The 20,157-nt window shown below is 44.5% G+C and overlaps 1 protein-coding gene and 1 long non-coding RNA gene across 5 annotated transcripts in view; one reads left to right on the top strand and one right to left on the bottom strand.

Annotated features, from left to right (window-relative positions):
• Positions 1-11,779, bottom strand: part of LOC111838866 (spermatid perinuclear RNA-binding protein-like) — a 32,453-nt gene extending 20,674 nt beyond the window's left edge. The window contains exons 1-2 of one of the 4 annotated variants that reach the window (XM_023802278.2): positions 11,247-11,454; positions 11,028-11,155 (exon numbers count right to left, since the gene is read on the bottom strand). The gene's annotated coding sequence lies outside the window, so the exon portion shown is untranslated. Of the gene's footprint in view, positions 1-11,027; positions 11,196-11,246; positions 11,455-11,488 lie in introns of those variants that run through there. The other 3 variants (XM_023802263.2, XM_023802288.2, XM_023802272.2) reach the window with 3 other exon arrangements.
• On the top strand, positions 3,666-4,348 carry LOC111838889 (uncharacterized). Its single transcript, XR_002836985.2, has 3 exons — positions 3,666-3,926; positions 4,057-4,139; positions 4,317-4,348. It is a non-coding gene; the product is annotated as an uncharacterized lncRNA (long non-coding RNA).
• Positions 11,780-20,157: the final 8,378 nt, after the last annotated feature.

The raw sequence follows: 20,157 nt of genomic DNA, 5'->3' as shown, positions 1-20,157 counted from the left end.
AGCTCAGAGAAGCGCAGGTGAGCCCTGACCTGGTGAAGTCAGCAAAGACCTTGAAGCAGCACTTACCGCAGTTCGGCACGGCTTCAGCTCTTCCCACAGCCTGCCGTAAAAAAGGCTCTCTCAGGTGCAGCATCAATATTTATGTGTTTGTTTTAATATTTATCGCTCATCAATATTTCATCGACATCGATCTTAAGGCATCTGCAACCTTTTGCGGAATGACGGCTTTCTACAGCGAGAGAGATTATCAAGTACAAAACACGCAGAGAAAACATGCACAGAGAGTCCTAGACCCAGACAGGGTGAGATTACTTAATAATAAATAAGATTAATAAAATGCAATGAAACAGAAGCACAACATACTAAAATGAAGGCATTCATCCAACCAGGGACAGGGCATCTCCATGTTATTCTCGTACTGTCTCTACGCAACTGACCTCAGCTTCTCAAGTGTTTATTTTACACCTATAAAAGTCATACCATTTACAGATAAATATTTCCCTTTCCTTCACAGCTTCATAAGGCTACAGCTGTCTACACGAGGTCGCGGTTGTCACCTTCCTCCAGCACCAGGCCTGAGGGACTGGAGCTCAGGCTCAAGCTGTAACGTTTAACGCCAAATATCACGAACAGCGAGCGCCGTCCGTCAAATCGCACGCTTCCATTACAACCGGGTCCCGCGAGCCGCACTGAAGACCCACTGCCAGCTGGAGCAGAGTGGCGTCTGTCACCATTGACAACCCGCTGGCATCTGACTGGTCTGTCGTAGGAGCTGGTGCGGGGACCAGCCAAGGTATCCTGGCTGACGCAAATCCGTCTCCTGGGGGAAGCGGAGTCGAAGCGGGAGCCTGCGGCACGGCTCACGCTCAAACTGCCGCCTACTAGGGTTACCGGGAGGCTTGATGATGTCACGAGATCGCAGTCACACTCAGACAACATAGACCGGCTCCGGTCCCGGAAGCCCTGTCCAAAGTACACGTCACGGCCCAGCGGCAGTTCATCGTTAAAAACCACGGTGCCGCTCGCTCCCAGAGGCTCCACAGATACCTGCTGCTTTGAGATCTACGGGTGCCTAGAATCCCACACATTTACAGAGCATCACACCAGCTGGTGAAAATCTCCGGGCTAAACAGTCTAATTCTATTCAGCAGGACATATTAGGAATGCTAAATAATTCACTTCTGACACTGAAGCATTGTCCTTCATAGACATCAAAAATAATTGAGATATACTCTGCATTCACATTATAAATACTGGAAAACTGTTGATGTATTTCTGTAATACTCATCTAAACTTGCCTCCATCTATAGTTAACTCAGTTACTCGGCTAGCTTTTCCTGCTATTCCCGTGCTTCCTCATTCAGTAAGGATAGCCTGTTTTGCTTGTTAGATAGTTATTTTGGAGGTACACACACAAACAGGTTCTTGACCCAGGACGGCTCTGTGCTGAAAAACAGGGACGGAGTAATCTGTCAGCCGATGACAAGCAGGATTAGGTTGTGATCGTGTTTCTCAGCTTTACTCCAGCATCTGTCTTCGTTTATTGCACTGTCTGCACACGGCATGACACTCTCCGCGGCCCACCAGACACAATCCATCTCCCCAGGCGGAATTCGGAGATCAAGCCACCAGCAATGCAGATCTTAACCGGGGCTGTGTAGGAGCTGCAGCCATGTTTGCTGCCATCTTCTAAGCTTTTAGGTGTACCAGACACAAGTTACCCCATCACCGAATCTTACAAATCCCAGGCAGGAGACTGGAGTTCACCACTTGGGTCCAGGCTGATGGTCTACAACAGGCAGCTCAATGAATTACTGCTGGAAAGAGGCTGGCAGCCCTACTGCCTTTTAATCATGCGGCACCAGAATTCATTGGTATTCACATATCCCATCTTGTCCCCCTAAGAGACACACGCACATATTAAGGTGAAAGCAAAGCTTGGGGTCAAGGTGCCAGGGTGAGCCATTTTTCTGGGAATAGTTTTGTGAATTAAAGGCCCAATAGTCATATAATTACCCTGCCATGGGATTTGAATCAGTGACTTTCTGGCCACAGGGTTCAGATTCCTAACCCATGAACCACAAAGCCCCTCCTACACAGGAAACGGAGCATAAATCGTACAGAAAGAGCTACTGAGATGTAAGGCTACAATAGGGAGGAGTCTATCAATATTCCAGAGGGGACGCGGGAGACACGAGCAACGTGATCAGAAACGGAACCAAGCCAGAGTCCTCCTTCCCCGGAAACTGCACTGGGGGAGAGGACAGCGCCCAGACGCAGCAGGATCTGCGGGAGCCGACTTGGCCCAAGCCCCATGTGTCGAGGAGCAGGACGAGGAGTCTGTCGCGGTTTAGGGTCTGCGAAAACGACCGGGCTATTCAGAGGACGTGCCAAGAGCAAGGCGTGGGTTTCCTGCAAGGGGGGGGCGGGGGGGGGGGATCGCGATCCATATGACAAAAAAGAGCGCTAAAAATAGCCAGGGCACACGGGGGGTCAGCCCAAGCTTGCGGTGCGGGACAGTCCCATTAACAGGAGGGGTCTGTCGCCATCCCTCAGCTCGAGGGCTCTGTAATCACGTGCGTGTGGAGTACATGTACGCACACATTCCCCGTGGGTTTCTGTTTTTCTTGTCATGTCTACCTTGAGCGCCTTTAGCACATATTTCAGTACATTGTTTACGACTGTAAACGAGAATGTAAATCAAACTGGCAGAACCAGGTGTGGATCATGTAAACACGCTGCACCCCCTCCAATTTGCAGTTACCGTGCTATACTATCTGTTATGCCTCATGTGTAAGACTTAGGTTAGATGTTGGCTTCAAAAGATACAGCTAACCAAAAAAAACACACACAAAGTGTTCCAACTTCAAAACTCTGATCTTGTTGTTTAATAGTCAGAATTTCAGTAGCTGCTCATAAAAATGCTCCATTAAGAGAGATAAACCACAGCTTCCCAACGTCTTTGTTTTACAGAAAAGAAAATAGTGAGAATCCATCATCGTGGTGAAGGTTTCAGGTCAGCATGTCTAGGATCAAGTGTGGAAAACCAGGTTTACTGAAATGAGGGGCTGAAGGATTGTTTCGCAAAGGGGCGTCTCTCTGTCCTCGTCCCAGCTCTGGTACCTCCTGCCTGCTACAGCCCAGACGTCGTTCTCATTGACCAAGAGCAGCTGTCCTCTCCGCTTCCATGGTAGAGGTCATGACAGCATGTGGTGGGATCCTACTTTCTGGCAGAAGGCTGCACGTCTCGCCACAGATGCACCGGCATGCAGGGGATCTCTGCAAGACAGTTCAAGCCCAGCTGCGCCACGCCATGAAGATGGGCACCACATCAAGACTGTTGACAGCAGGACCACACAAAATCCACAACCCCCACGTGACCACTGCCACTGCGAATCACCGAGAGCCACAGCTGCAAAGACTCTTATTTCACAAGGCACTTCTCAATGGTCTGTCTGTAACCACAATGGACTCCAGTTCCTGGCTGTAACTGGAGGTCAGAGATAACCAGCACAGGAACTAACGCCAAGGTCCTTTTTCCCCCATATGCCAACCACACAAGAACCAAGCACCTGATGGGGGGAAAAAAAAAAAAAAAAAAAAAAAAAAAAAAAACACACACCAATGCAGGAGCAATTGGACTATCCAACCATTTTCACACGGCTGACATGGGCTTAGTTAACACATGTTAACAAAGAGCGGGTGGCAAGCTGAACAGCATCAGCTCCTATACAGCAGGCCAGTAGCAACCCACCAAATGGGCAATAACACTGGGAATGTTTCCACTGGGAACAGTTACAAGGCGAACGTGCACAAGCTGGGAACGTGCGGGAGCGCGGGTGGGGATAAGATGAGGCATGAACGGAGAGACGGAGGGAAGAACTGGAAATAGAAAACAGGAAAGTGGAACTGACGTCGACTTTGGGGTAAGGAACGCAGGGTTCTAATCTGACATGGTCAGTACTGAAACCATAACTAGCATTTCTAAGTAAAACTCATATCTCCGTGACAACAATTACTAAATATTGCCAATAATCTTCTAAAAAATATTCCCAGCCTTTCAGGGAATGCTGGTTAAAAGACTGCAATGACATCATCGGCGAGCTTCATGACAGAAAGAGTGGCCGATGGGACAATAGGTGACATCCCCTTGCCCTCAGCTACGCTTCGAGTGGCGTGCAATTTCAGTGTCGAGTGCATGAGGGACCCTCTTATGCGCAAGACATGCAAGTGCAGATTCTCATAAACACAAATAACGCAGCAGGGTTTCAAACATTTGATAAAAATCATTTTTTCTCCCCCTTCTCTTTCTCCAGCTCAGTGAAAAGCCAGATACCTCGGGATTAACTGCCTGTGAGGAACTCAGGATCTCGCACATAAGAGAAGCCTAACCTTTACTACTCAGAATCCTTGCCTCTTTCAAGCCAGACACTGATCAAACACAGCAGCATGAGGAGTTAAGCAGGGCTCAGATGTCCTGATGTCTCATACGCAGCTCCATTCCCCGCCATCATCCCCCCAGAATCATCCGGCACCTTCCCCTGCCCAGCAGGTAACACAACTCAAGTCATTTCTTTTGTTAACACGTTTACAGCCTTCGATCCCATCCCCACTCCTACTATCAGACACTGGAACAGGGTCCCCATCAAAGACCAAGTAGGAAATGCAAAGGAAAGATTAAGAGAGAGAGATAAAGCGCGGCACAAAAGCGAAGGGCACCGGCGGTGACTGAGGAGATTAGCGAGAATAATCCTCGCACTGTGGTCACATCTGTGGGATTGGCAGCACTTCCTGACAAAACCCTGCAGTAGACAGAAACAAACTTCATGACAGAATGAGATTTATATATAAAAAAAAATATCTGCAGTTTTCTTTATTTCATTTAACGTGGAGCAGTCGAAATTCCCCTTACGGTAAAATGTGGCAAACCATACAGATCTATTATTGGACTCCGCCATCTATGCTTAATTACAAAAGAAAGACCCTTTACTCAAACTCAGAAAATATAATGTCATTGTCTGAACACACCCATGCCCACAACAAAGGACTTCAGAGAAAGACGATGAGGCTGATCACCTAACCGATGTCCTACAAGACTCAGGACCTGCTCCTCAAAGACACCAGGACTGAGATGCAGGCACACGACACAGCGAGGCTGTTAGTCTGAGCTAGCCCTCGACAGGCCAAAGCAGGTACGAGCTTGCCGGGACAGGCATGGAGCCGTTCACAGGCACATCCGAACAGGCCGGCCGCAGAGATCACTGCATCCAAATCATCTAAAAATCTGTATATATAGTGAAGCCACAAAATGCATTTTGGACAACTTTACTTAATTAGTAAGCTGAAACAATGACTGATGTGGAGAAAGTACCAACCCACACAGCTGTCAGACGATAACGCCGGAGAAAACCTCTCTAAAGGGAATGCAATCTAACATGCTCAGGAAGAACGAAAGCTACGTATGATTACATAAAGCTAGTGCTAATTGTATTTTTGCCGGCAAAGCTGAAGCCTAAAGGGAAAATTATTTATATCAGATTGAAATTATAGAAGGGACACAAAACAGACATCTATTGATGTGAATAATAGATTTGCATGAATTTACATATAATGCACCTTCAACTGTGGAAATGACAACACATGTAGAATAAACTTTTTTTTTTTCTCTCTACTATAATGTAATAATGGCAGTTCTGCAACATAAATGGAATGAAAGTAACGAGAGAGCACGCCCCTTTTGTTTAGCTGCTGCTGAGTGCTCATAAATTGGTTTTTACTTTACTTCTGTAAGTCAACGGTCCTCCCTGTCTGGAGCGCTGGCCTGCAGTCCGCGATTTGCGTAGCTTCTGGTCTGTGGACCAGCCATACACTCCTATCACAATGCCACACAAACGGCATCAGCATATCCTCCTGCCACAATCTGCCAGGGTGAGGTTCACAGCGTGAGCCGTGCACCACCCGCCCACACAGCACCACAGCCAGACGAATGCACAACTGTACCCTCTTACTTTCATTTTCGTGATTTTACTCCCAGATGCAAGTGTTATCCATATGCAGCAGTCGACGACTTCTTAATATTAAAACACACCATGAACGGCTTCCTGCCAGACAGCTCTTCTGGGACTTCACTGCTCAGACATCAGAGTAACGTACTAGTTAGGATAACGTGATTATCCCAAGTGATTATAAAGATCTAAACAGGTCTGCAATTAAAAAATAAATAAATAAATAAAATTTGCAAGAGTAGGATATGGACCTGGAAGCAATGGAGAAAGGTTGCCTGGTCCAATGAGGGCAACTAGGTACGTTTTGAGCATCTGCCAGATATGAACCAACAATACTTAATGGTTATTAATTAATATTATATGGTTACTATTTACCATATTGTGTAAGCTGATGCAGCCAAGTGACAGGGCTAGCCTTCATTTTAGCAGTGATTATCTTGAGATACAAGAGTCGTAGAAGGAAAATTAAGCTACATAATAAGTCAAAGTGTTGAGACAGATAGGCTAGGCGACTCGGAGTGGCTAAAGGACGCATAGCATGTACTTTTTTATGGCTAACTTCGTAGTATGAGTCTGTGCATGTCTTCTTATAGTATGTTCATGCATTACAGTCATGCTGTTGCGATATCCAAGTTCTGTGAGGACAAGTGGGTATAGAAAATGGATGTATGGACGTCTGCATTTTCATTTACTTTTAATACAAAAGTGCTCCCAAAAGAGGCAGGCTTTCCCTCTCTTTTTGATATACTATTTTAATTGATTGTTTTTGATAATTTTAAGCAAGTTACAGTACAATCGTGAGAGTGCTACAAAACACAAAAGCTAATATCATGTATTTTAAATCTTTTATGTAAAGACACGGGCAAAGGAGTTCAAAAACAGGCCCCTAACTGAATGTATTGGCCGACTTAAACAGTATTATGGAATAAAACAAAAGTCTTCTTTTTGGCTATCGAATTCTGGCTGTCCATCGTTCCCCTTCTCAGCTCATCTGGGCCATTTTAGCAAGTTTCATTTCCTCCATCTAAACACGAGGAACTAAGCATCAATAAAGAAGAACCGTTCACATGGACGCCTGGGGGTGGGGTGGGGTGGGCTTAAAACAAGAAAACACACAGAGATACATTTATTAAAGAGACTGATCCAAAAATCCTGAAGGTCTGCATTTTCAGTTTGACTGTCTAAAATAATGGACAGCAGAGAGCACTGTGTGGCTCTGCATTGCTGAAATGAATGGGATGACTGAAAACACAAAATCTAAACACTATACCGATAAACTGAACCAGAAACACAATTCCAAAATCAGGAGTGCGCAATGTTGCAAAATTTCTCGGCTTTTCAGTAAAATCTCGATCACCACAACAAGACCACTAGAACTTCTCTATAGTATCCTACACGGGATAGAAGGCACTTTCAGCGTACACACACTCACACGCTACATGCGGTTTGTGAGGCACCCATTCAGCTAACTGCATCTCTGACTGTGGACGGAACCCAGAGTACCCAGAAGAAAACTGCCCAAACATAGGAACACACACACAAAGCCAAGGGCAAGACCTGAACTCCAAACCCTGCAGACATGATGCTAAAGTACTAACCTCCCTTCACCCAACAACACAACCCAATGTCACATAAATTATTGCAGTTTTGAGTGACATAAATCCAGATGAAAGTCCAGAGTGAGAATCAAACGATGCACAGTCCTGAAAAATCACCAGAGTCACACATACAGACCACAACACCAACAGCCATCTTACTGGGGCCCAGCTCAATGTATTACACCTGATTCTGGAAAGAAAACCACAGGACCACTGGACCAGAATTCACTCCTTTTAGATTTAACTGCAATGTCTGTCCATCTATCCATCCATCTTCTGAAACCGCTTGTCCTATTCAGGGTCACAGGGGGTCTGGAGCCCATCCCAGAGGCACAAGGCAGGGTACAACCCAGGATGGGGCACCAACCCATCGCAGGGCACACTCACACACCATCCACTCACTCACGCACACCTATGTGCAATTTGGTAACTAACTGCGAAGTCCTTTGGCTTAAAGAACTGCGGCAGCAGGAAAAACATTAAACCCTTCGGCCACTGTCAGGAGCAGGAACAGGTTAGTGAGAGACAATGCCATTTCTGGAACGCTTCAGAGTCTAATTGCCTGCTGGATTTAACAGGTATATGTGAGCAGCGGCACACTGAATTAATAACTCTTCACGCTACACAACTTCAATAACAAAATGATCACTCTGCACTCTCCAGATAATGATCTGGCTGCAATAATGTTTAAGACGGGTTAATGAGTCCGCTTCCAACAAGCATGCAAAGTCTGTTGGTTATGAAATATGTCACCCATACACATCATAACAATAGTCAATCTGGCCTTCACATGTGGAAAACAGGTTTCAGCATTGTGTAAATTTTCTGTGAATGCAATCTGTCACCTAAGCCCTTTCATTTTTAATTTGCACACCTGGTAGTATCCCAGCCAATTACAGCCTCCCTATTTCCCCTGTTCCTCACCTCAAATGCCTTTTAAGGTCAACAAAAAGCCTGGAGAAGATATGGAGTCTGCAATCCTGCGTGTCTGGTAGCTGTGACTACTGTCTACAAGCAGCACTTTCCACCTGCTGGCCAGGCCAGGTAAGGGGCGGGGGGGAAACAGACAGCAATCTCTTTATGGAGAGCTTCAGGAAGATTCTGCTGACTGCCTAAAAATGTGGGGAAGTCAGCAACAGCAGCCTCTGTCCCTGGCTTCAGCAAATCTGTCCCTGGCTCCAGCAAATCCGTCCCTGGCTCCACTGGAGCTGCTTGGCTCCAATCTTTGGCCCCTTCATTTTTTATTCCAAAAAGAAAACCAAAACACCCCCCCCCCCCCCCGCCAGCTCTTTACCTTTTACAGTGCTACACTCTGAGAGAATGTGCAAAAATGAGGCAGTTTTAGCTTGCATATGTGGGTTTAACACCTCACATTCGTGTTTGGTGAACTGTTTTCCACATATCTGCGTGTTTTTGCGCACAGTGCATCTAAACTGCGACAGCTGCATGTTAGTCTATTCTGGAATGCTGAGTTTCAGTTAAATTAACTATATATATACTCTTCTATATTCATAGTGTACTAACATGCCTGAAAGGGGCATTTCCTCTGGTAACAGTGTGTTGCCAACATCTCTTCACACAGAATATGTTCTCTTCCATTCTATAAGTTCTTGGCTCGGTCTATACGAGGCATTTTTTCTCACTATTGTAGTGACACACATTTCATATCTTTTCCAAGGGTTCTGCTTTTAGTAAGGAGAAGAAGACACCTTAAAGTCTCACGATTCAAGGAACAGTTTATAATACTTTCTTAGCAAACGCGTTATTTGCTTATCAAGCAGGGCGTCCTTAATGCACTTCCCATCATGCAACAGCATCTGGAGGAGGTAGCCAGAAACTTTAGCGCTGGAACTGAAGTTCACAGACTGCCCTTCTAAGTGTGTTTGACTAGAAAACCTGAAAGCCCCAATTCTCAGCTGCCACCAAGGTGTGGAATCCAGGAAGATTTTGAAATGTGCCTCTCAGAAACCACAAGAGCCCACAGAACCCAGCAAAAAACAAGGCAGGCTTCACAACTGAGCCACTCAGAAAGTTCCAGACAGGAAAAGTCAGACCAAACTGAAGAGTCTTGGAAAAAAAGAGCATGTCATGTTCCATAGAAACCAGCACCCGTTAAAACTATATCTCAGAGTTCCTGGATGTCTTTCAACCCTGAACATGAAAAGTCCACAGGATGCTTCACTTTGTCCACTGGGGACATGACCACTTGGTCCAGCTGGAGTACAAATAAATGCAGAGCACTATTCCAAAGCTTCAGCATTAGGGAGAACATCATCCCTATCACTGTTGTCTCAACAGCCACATCCCTCTATTTTTTTAAGACCTACACTGATTGCATCAGCAGACCATACAAACCAGCAAGAGTCAATAGCCAGGGAGCAGCTGGCCTTGTAGGGTAACCCACTGTCCATGACCCTGCACACGGTCAGCGATGTAAAGCAGTCCCAGTGTGCTGCAGATCGCTGAGCACCTTGCACACCAGAAGCCAGGAATATCATGACAAAAACCTTCGAGCTGTTTTCCACAAGATTCACATTTTAGACCCTAACAAAAATGTCCATTCAAACAAACACGAAATCAATCCATGCATCCACATATGTTCTACAATTGAGCTAAAAGGTGCAAGTCATTAAAAAAAATAAAATAATAATTATATATATATATATATATATATATATATATATATGTATGTGTGTGTGTGTGTGTGTGTGTGTGTGTGTGTGTGCTTCAGTGTCACCATCCATTACCACCGAATATCAATAAGTTTTACATAGAAAATTGACAATGCGGTCACAGGAAAAAAAACATGCCGAGAGAATCGAAGTTTAAACCGACTTATTCGGCCACCAGCGAACACCTGAGCAGGAGCTCCGGACTGCGTCTGGCAGCGGACACCCCGCCTTCATCCGCACGTCGATTATTATAGACCGCAGTCAAACATGCATGCTGGACTGGCTTCTGACATCTAATTTTTGAGACGTGACCTTTTTTTAACGTGAAGACTATGAATACTTAGTCACGCACGGCTTGGAAAAAAAATCTAAAGAAAGTGTTACTAAGATGTTAACCGACATTACGAATCGAAAGAAAAGGGCAGCAGTTACCAGTAAAACATGCTTAGTTTATGTTGTCGGGAAATCGCTAACAGATAATTTACTAGTTATATGACCATATTCGTTTTCACTGTAAATTTAAAAAAAAAATAATAATAAACTGACTGGTTCACGGGTTGATTCGCCTATATTTAACCTTCGCTTTTTCGGGTTCAAACATCAGCGAAAATGCCACAATAACTCGGCGACGACCCACTCAACACTGGGCAGAAATAAGTCAACATATTTTGTGAAATATGTTCACTGCCAGTGGAAATTAAGGAGCACCTGCTGACACCGGGTGATGGGCGGATCAGGATAATCCCATGTACCTTTGAATGATGATCTTTCCGAAGTGCCTCAGAACAGCTACATAGGAAGTACAGCAGTACCGATCCGAAAACAAACTTCCTTGATTATCTTCTCGTACAACGTGATCGTCCAATTTAAAGCAATTAACCTGGAACACATAACGTGTTTAGGGCAGCCATCCCGATGTTTCCGTTTCGTAACTAAAACAATACAAGATCCGGAAAAGCCGGTGTACTTACTTTCTCCTGTTCTTCGGCATTCATGTCTACGTAGAAAAATATCAACGAAAGCGAAGCGCACTGTTGACGGTCCTTTCTCATTTAATCCACCATTGCTACTTCACCTGATTATCAGCATTTCTTTCTCTATCACTCGGCTCTACAGACACCTTTAACAGATCGCCGTGGCGTACTAACGAATTCGCCCCGCTATTTTCCGAAAAAGCACAACTTGCAGAAATGCCACTTTAGCTTCTACTTACTGAGTTGCAGCTACTGCGATCGATCCGAGTCTCGCTGCCTGGCGCCGGAGCGGGGTTTCGGCTGTTTTGCGGCGCCACTTTCTTTATGGTTACAGCGCGTGCCGCTCGGTGGTTTTTGGGGCACCATCTGGCAGGAGAGCTTGACGGAGCCGTGAGCGCGCACGCGTGCACATCGGTTAGTGACAATCAGCCAGCGCCGGACTGCATGGCACTGGGGGGAGGTGGACAGGACGGGACCTCGAAACTTATGGACAATTCGCATTGTTCCGGCTGCTGAACCAAACTACATAATCAATCTGTTATGACAGAATGACATCCAATCCACCACTCGTTCGAGACAATTATTTAATTAAAAACAACCTATATATATATAAAGCCTAATTTCTCTTTGCAATGTGAGAGTGAGCGTTTACATCTCCTTTTAGCCTGATCAAATTTCCTACGTCGCCCTGCTAAAACGACCCCAGCGCAACGCCAAATGCAACTTTGCTTAAACTAGCTATAGCTGATCCTTTCACTACTTTTACGACTGCTGGGTACTTGACTACAACATTTTATAAATGCGCACACAATTTTTATTGGAACCCCAAGGTTTAACTCAATAAAATTCCTAGAAAAGAATATCAAACGTCTGCTTAAAGTGCTGTTTTAAAAACTAGATGAAATAGTTAGGTGATGCACCTCCAGAACAACACTAAAAACATCACAGCTATATACCTATTTTAAGCTACGGAGCTGAAATCTGAAATAGTTGCCTTAAAACAGCACAGCGTAATAAGACCCCGAAACTGCGAATACCTAAACACTTGATGTAATTGGGCCACACTTAGAAATTAAGTGTTACATCTGCTTATTTAATCACCGTGGTTATATTCTCGCAGAAAGTCTATATTCATTTCATTCATTCTATATTTCGTTTCTTCCAACTGGTAAGATTGTTTGGTACACGTGATCCTACGAGTTTTCCTAATTGGACGAAGTTGTCCCTCGAGTACCAATCAAAACCCTCAAATCCTCCGTACCTGGGAGAAACCTGCATTACTTAAAATAAATTGCATTAATCGTAACGCTAAATATTCAGTCACAAGTTTCCTATGTCTGCTGCTATCAGGTCCGTTTTTGCTTCTATCCATGACATTTACCGAGTTGTTAGATGGCGCAGAGAAATTTGCAGGAAAATCATTTGCTTTGCAAAGTGCCGTACGGTTCTGTTCCCTTGGGTTAAGGGACAGGTGAGTTGGTTCTTGTTATGCGTTTTTTTTTTTTTTTAGGGGGGGTGGTTCTCCTTCGTTGTCACACTTTCAATGCATTTGACAAGGTGCTTCTCTCCGTGAGTCTCTTGTAGGCTTTCATGTGCAACCTTTCAGCACAGTGCATGCGGGCTTCTCTCTGCGCTTTGTTGCATTTTCTTGTTTAATACCTTTTGGTGCGGAAAGATCTTCTGTCACTCTGTAGTCTTGCCGAGTCCCTTGGCACCTGAATGTTCTGTGTATTTTCGCGCACATCTCCAAATAGCGCAAGTAGTTTTGGTTTTGGAAATGGTTAGTACTGCCATACAGATATATCAAAGTAATTTTCGTAAAACAAGTGAGAAGACATTCCTCTCGACAGCTTTGGTCTTTTTGAAATTCGACCTTTTCATTCAGAGTATCTGTAATATGCACTGTTTTATGTAGTTTACTATCCACTCACAAATTAAAATCAACCAAGGGCACCAAAAGCAGTAGGATGACAACAAAGTTTACCATCATTTTGATGAACAGTTGTAAAGCACTTGAATATCAGTCCATCTTCCAAATGTTGTCCAGTACAAGATCACAGGGAGCTTACCAGCTCATTTAATTGCCTGTCTCTGAACTGTGGATGAAATGAGAGTACCTGCCAAACACAACGAGAATGTGCAGACTCCACAAATAGCATGGGTGTGATTTTACCCCCAGTGCTGGGGATGTGAAGTCGTAGCTACCCACTCAGCCACTTACAGTGCATAGAGATGTGCACCATCACATCCATCTGCAGACTATGACATGAGGTACGTTTCTTCTACTCTGAATCTTCAGTTGTGTTAAAAATTAGTTTTAGGGATCTGAGTTTTGAACAAGATGTTAGGGCAGTGTTAAGCAGTGACTTCCCTGTGCTGCATATCTGTAAAGACTCCTCTCATTTGGTCAGTTTTCGATGACCATGCATCTAGATATGTCTTGTGCACAGAAACATGCAAAATTTGTGTTCTAAAGTACATACACCACTCAGTTCTTTTATCATCCTTTTTATTCATTTCTCTCTCTTGTTGCAATAGCTGCTTTTATTTACTTGTATGTTTTATATTTGCACTGTGAAGAGGGCAAAATTTCAGCTAAGAATTTCATTGCAGTGTTTCCACCATCTGTATGCCTCGTACATAACAATTTGAAGGCTGATCTCTCTCGGGATCAGTGCAGGTATCTTTTGCAACTGAATTCTGCAGGTACGTAACGCTCTGCAGGGGAAGGGAGCGTGGGAGACTGTATTGATGAGGCGCTGTGCGTTATTTGATTCCTCACCATCCGTAACAATGCGATCAATGCAGAGCTAAAGAGAGCTGGGGCTGGTAGGAGGGCAGGTGATTGACAGGAAGGCTGGTTTACACTGCAATCCTGTATCCTGAGAGGATACAGCCACAGGATCAAACTGCAGAACTGTCCAGTCAGCAGACAAGGTGACAAATACTCGAGCATGCACACACACATTCGCGGCCACACAGACGTTATGCTCACCCCGCATACGGTTTGCATCGCTGACAGTGTGCTACCACTGAGAGATTGCTCTCTGGATACTGGTGATTGTCCTTCTGTCACTCCACCAGTCAATCTCTACATGACTGTGTATACATGGACAAGTAATGGATAAGCCATGACCAGATGAAAATAACGAATGACGCAAATGCAAAAATAATCAGTGACAACTAGGTGTAATACACTAATCAAGTTGGAGTTGATTATCTTTATATTAACATGTTTAATAAAACAGTTAGGCTGCTGGAACTCCCTGTGCAGTTACACAGAAATAATCAATACCCACATCACATCTCTGAACCCATAAGAAAATAGTATTTACCAAAGCCTGGTATAAATATGCAAAGGGATAGTCAGGTGATAGGAGAACAAAGCTTCCCATCCTGCTGGTGCATGTTTGCAAGTAGCGCATGGCATCTGGGGCTTGGTCCTGAAGATTTCTTACAGTACAATATCTAGTGCTTAACCAGACAGCTACAGCTCATTCCGTTCTGAACTAATTATCCAGAATAACACTGCAGTTGTTTATTTTGACCTCCAGAAACATTTACACATTGTCCATCTTGGTTTTACTTCCCTGCCTATGTCTCGCATCAGATTCAAACCTTCGGTTTCAAACGTTATAAGGCTACCAATGAAACCCCTCCCTGTAAACTTCCTTCCCTTCTATATGTGCGGTAAATGTTATATATCCTCATTACCACACTTGTGCTTTTTGCTTATGGTAAAAGCATCTGCTAAATATATCGAGATATCAACACAGAGAATGCTGTGTTAGTGTCAGTGGTGTACAGAATAAACTGCTACCATCTGCACTGTTTCAGTTCCTCCTTGTCATCTAGCCAGGTCTCTAACTTCCACCTAATAGTATCCACATGGCATAAAATATGTGTGGAGGGAAAACTGCTAAAAATGTCTTTTGTTCTTACGGTTGCCTCATTACTTCAGAAGAGATGGAATTATTGTTTACTTTCGTTAGTGTTTGCACATGTTTCAGCAGAAATTATGCAGTCCCTTCGTGATGACAGTCAGTCAAGCTCACACTGTGTAGAAGGTTCCGTTTTTGTCCAGTGATCAGTTCTGAAATCATGATTCTCTTATAGTATTGTGCCTCACAGGTACAGCACTGCTAACAAAATGTCCATTTATTCACCATAACCTTTTGTTCCACGCAGCATCCCAGAGAGGCTCAGGAAGCACAGGTTGCATCCAGTCTCTTGGCTTCATTCTCCCCATATTACTGCTCAAATATCATCACCTTTGCTTCCTGTAATAGACAGGATGTAAGCTTTTACAGATCCAATTACAAGCACCGCATGGCTAATAGGCACCACTTCATTATTAAGTCTAGGATCTTGCTTTAAGATCTTTTGCATTCAAGGGAGCAAGGATTGTCTCAAAGACTACCTCAAGGAGAGCACGACTTTAGCTTTGCGGACGAACTCTGAACTGCCCGTCACACCCCTATCAAGCAAGTCTGCTTTCTGAAGCAGGAGAAAAGAGCCTTTTGTACGGTAGGCTTAAGCTGCTCCAGTGACGAGTCCAATGTCCAAACAAAGATTTTCGTGCTTTTCAAATCAAGCTGGGTCAAAGAACTGGGCAAGCAGATACCCCAGTATTCCACAAAGGGAGTCTGGACGGCGTGGTGGAGTAGCGGGTGATGCTCTGGCCCTGTGTATGTACAGGTAGAAGATCACAGGGAGCTTACCAGGTCATTTCATTGCCTGTCTCTGAACTGTGGACGAAATGAGAGTACCTGCCAAACACAACGAGAATGTGCAGACTCCACAAATAGCATGGCTGTGATTTTACCCCCAGTGCTGGGGATGTGAAGTCATAGCTACCCACTCAGCCACTTACAGTGCATAGAGATGTGCACCATTTTAGTGGCTATCACATCCATCTGCAGACTATGACATGAGGTACGTTCCTTCCACTTTGAATCTTCAGTTGTGTTAAAAATTAGTTTTAGGATCTGAGTTTTGAACAAGATGTTAGGGCAGTGTTAAGCAGGGACTTCCCTGTGCTGCATATCTGTAAAGACTCCTCTCATTCGGTCAGTTTTAGATGGACGGCACCTGCATCTAGATATGTCTTATTTAGGGATCTGAGTTTTAACAAGATGTTAGGGCGGTGTTAAGCAGTGTTGTATGTATAGGGTTTGTTCTCCCTACAATAGATTGGCATCCCATACAGGGCTGACCTCACCTACCTCACTAATCCCTATGCTGTTTGTGATAGGATGTGCCCCCCCTCTCCCCCCCATGATCCTGACAAAGCTAAGCTGCAAGAAGATACATGGATGGCTTTTGAGGCCGCCCCTCCCCCCCCACTGCAATCCTGACCAGTATGAGTTGTTAGAAGAGAGGTGGATGGCTTTTGAGTTCCCCGACCCTGACGTGGATGAACTGTTGGGAGAAAGATGATTTTGCCCCCCGCCCATGACCCTGGCCAGTATGAGCTGTTGGGAGGTGGATGGCTTTTGAGCCACCCCCCCCCCCCCCACCCCCAATCAATCAGTGATATGCAGACATTCCATCTTTCCCACCCAACTACACAAACACATTTACTGAGAAGAAGAATGTAAATCAAGCTTGGCAGAATGGAGTGATTACAATTGTTCTTGTTCCCTATTGTGAAGGAAGAGAGGGGTGAACTACAAGCAAAACTCAAGTAATGTTCGCAATTAATTTAGCTCGTCGTCTACCTAATAGTGAGAGCAAATGAACTTTGACAATCGCTTTACATTATTATCAGCAAGTGTATCTGTGGTCAGAGTGAAGGAAATGGACAACCATAAATTATTGTCAAAATAAAAGGTCTATTTTCATGCCAAATTAGGGACAGCCCAGATGCTATGCTGTATATGTATCAGTATATCAAGTTCTAGAATCTCTGGTCCAGGCTTTTGCTTGTGCTCGCTTCATGTTTTTGCACAGATTTTTTTTCCCTGGGTAAAAAGATGTGTGTAAGTGCGTGTGTGCAGCTGCCCTGCCGCGGACTGCATTCCTGTTCAAGGAGTCCCTTTCTAGAATAGACAGGATTTCGGTCATCCTAACCTTAACTGGATAAACAGCTGAAAATAAGTGAAGATTTCATCCATATTTGCAACAATGAAGAACTATTAAACAGCATTTCTCCATTTAATCCATTCAGGCTTTAGTGGGGGGGGGGGGCATATATGTCAGACTGCTATCTGTAGGGTGACAGCCAATTAGATCTGCAGCTGTTAAAAAAGACAGATGTTTTAGTGGTTAGGTTTTGTGTTTGACGTTGCTGGTAAAAGTAAATATGGAAATAAATGTGGTGGATGCAGGGCTTGTGAAAGGTCAACCTGTAGATATTACATCTTTGTACAACTTAATAGTGCAACGGTGTTTGAATGTGATTTTCAGTGTGTCATCTTTTGGTGAGCTACGTAACGATGTTTGACTCATTAAAGCGATGTCCAGGGACCAGTAATTAAAAACAAACAGCAGTGACATTTCCCTCCTGCACAATGACGCTAAAATGGGAGGCTGCCTGTGGATCAGTTCTGCGTTTTATCAGTGTGATATAACGTCCATTCCAGCCTATTTTAAATGTTTCCGTGAAGCTAAGATTACATCCATGTACTACATTAAGATGAATGACTCCATGATGTATGAAAACCCTGGGATTCGTTGACTCTCAGACTGAGACAGCAAGGCCTGTGTTTGGTGTGGGTCTACGACGAAAAACAGAACTCTGTTCAGCAGGATGCTTCACTGATTTCACCCCGGATGTCCATGTATGCCTCAATCGGAAGGCAAATGCAACACATACTGAAAGGGTTTGTGTTTTTTTTTTTTTTTATATAACCGTACTATATGCTGGGTATTGCATCCATTACATTGATTACACTGATTGCTGTTTGTGATTGTTCTCTGAAGCTTTGGTCAGCAATCTCTTGGAGCATTTTATTCATTTTGGGCAAGACAGGAGGAGATGTTGCTGAACTGTAAGAGAGCAAAGGGATAAGAAGCTCTGGTTGGATATCCAGCACTGTGGCAGGTCCCGGTTGGAGCGACACCCAAACCTGTGCTGCCATCAGGAAAGATATGCTTGGTGGTTACTGAAATCCACACATCTCCATGTATTAATTGTGTTTTTGGGTGGGGGGCGGGGGTGGGAACTGTGTAACTAGGGTGCTTTAAGAGCAACCAACAGGTTAACTAGATAAACGAGAATTACTAAAAGGGTACTAAAAGGTTAATAACATAGAAATTGTAAATTTAGCTGTAAATAAGAATATGGACTTCAGTAATGCGAAAACAAATGTCAGTAAACTTCCTTTTGAAAGTGAGAACATTCTGTGTTTTGACTTATAATGTCAGGCTTAAGAGGTGTATGGTTCAGCAGTTTAGGGATCTGTGTCCTTATCCGGAAGAATCTGGGTTCAAATCCCGTGGCTGGCACAGTATCCGTGTCATCGCCGGGCACCTGACACCCAGGGAGGCTCGCAGATCTGCATTCATACACGGCTTCAAAATCGCCTGCCAAACGAACGCAATGAAAATGCTTTTTGGATGATCTTTACGCTGCTAAAAACTGCAGTAACCATTCCCCGCTGCCACTTTTCAAGGATGACACAAATAAATGAGTGGGTTAGGGTGCCCGCTGTTCCAGAGATGACGGAAGAAAGCAGTTCGCATGTAGAGCGACTGAGCTTGGCTGCACAAATGCACCAGGTATCTGGTTGCTGCCGTCTCGCATTCCTAGCCCAGTGGGCTTCTGAATGGGTTTGGGCACGTGCTACAGTAACAGTGAGGGGTAATAATAGCCGCTATGTGGCCTATGTCTGATTTCTCTGCGGCAGTCCCTGGTGGAGATCCCACAGTGATATATTGGAAGGTAAAATAAAGGCTGTGTTCTTGGAGAAACATCTGAACACTCCTTTAGAAGAGAAAGAGATCGACAGGTGCTCTGCCAGAGCCTGATATCACACCCTTCGTGGAATGTGTTTATGAAGTGACAGGCCAGAGCTGAGCTGAGCTGCTGGTCACTACAGCTGAAGATTTTATGCATGGTCTAATTAATCAAAATTATTTATTGGTGCCAAAAAATTGTGCTGAGGAAATAATTGATGAGGTCTTAATTTAAAAATTATAATTTTTTTTTTTGCTCATGGTTAAGGAGAAATTGCATATTTCTACATCTTCCACTCTCACAAACAGCCTTTCTCTTTCAGCAACTGCGTGTGTCTATCGCTGTGGTTTGGTCGCTGATCCTGAACTCTGAAAGATCCTGCCTAGTCCTGGCATTGCTGAAGCAGAAGATGTTCTAGCTCAATTTTTTTAAGAAGAAAGATCAATGATCTGATGGCAGATTGCACTGGCAGCATAAGAGAATAGAGACTTTGCTGTGAGCTACTTAGCATGTAAAGGAGCTCAATAAGGTGAAGCAGGCAGCTTGGAATCATCGGAACATAAAACCGGCTCCTGCTGGTTCCCCGTGACTCTCTGTGATGAGACTAGTCTCTTCCTTCCATCTGGTCCCCATGCTGGAGTGTCGATGCAGTGGCAGGGAGGCAGAGAAGAGGCAATAAAGGACAGAGATGCAGACGGGACTGGCAATGACTGGAGAGAGCCAAAGGTCACGGGAGAGACACACGGCAGATAGAGGGCCTCTGTAACATTGCATGCTGTGGTTTTGTTTACATTTCTGAAGAGAAGCTGTGTAGGGAAGCCAGTGTAACAGTCAAAGGAGCTAAATATAGCAGCAGTGAGTGCTGTGTTAGCGCGGTAGGACAACAGAAAACTGCAGCAGAATTCTTCCACCACAGCCCCCACTTCCCAGTGCGGATACTGGAATAATTTTCTACGGCAACTATACACAATGCGTCACCGACACCCATCGGTTCGATACGTATACTGT

The sequence above is a fragment of the Paramormyrops kingsleyae genome, chromosome 2 (assembly GCF_048594095.1).
Source record: "Paramormyrops kingsleyae isolate MSU_618 chromosome 2, PKINGS_0.4, whole genome shotgun sequence".
Classification (NCBI taxonomy): domain Eukaryota; kingdom Metazoa; phylum Chordata; class Actinopteri; order Osteoglossiformes; family Mormyridae; genus Paramormyrops; species Paramormyrops kingsleyae.
Note: the sequence above shows the minus strand (reverse complement) of the source record. Positions and strands in the feature narration are given on the sequence as shown.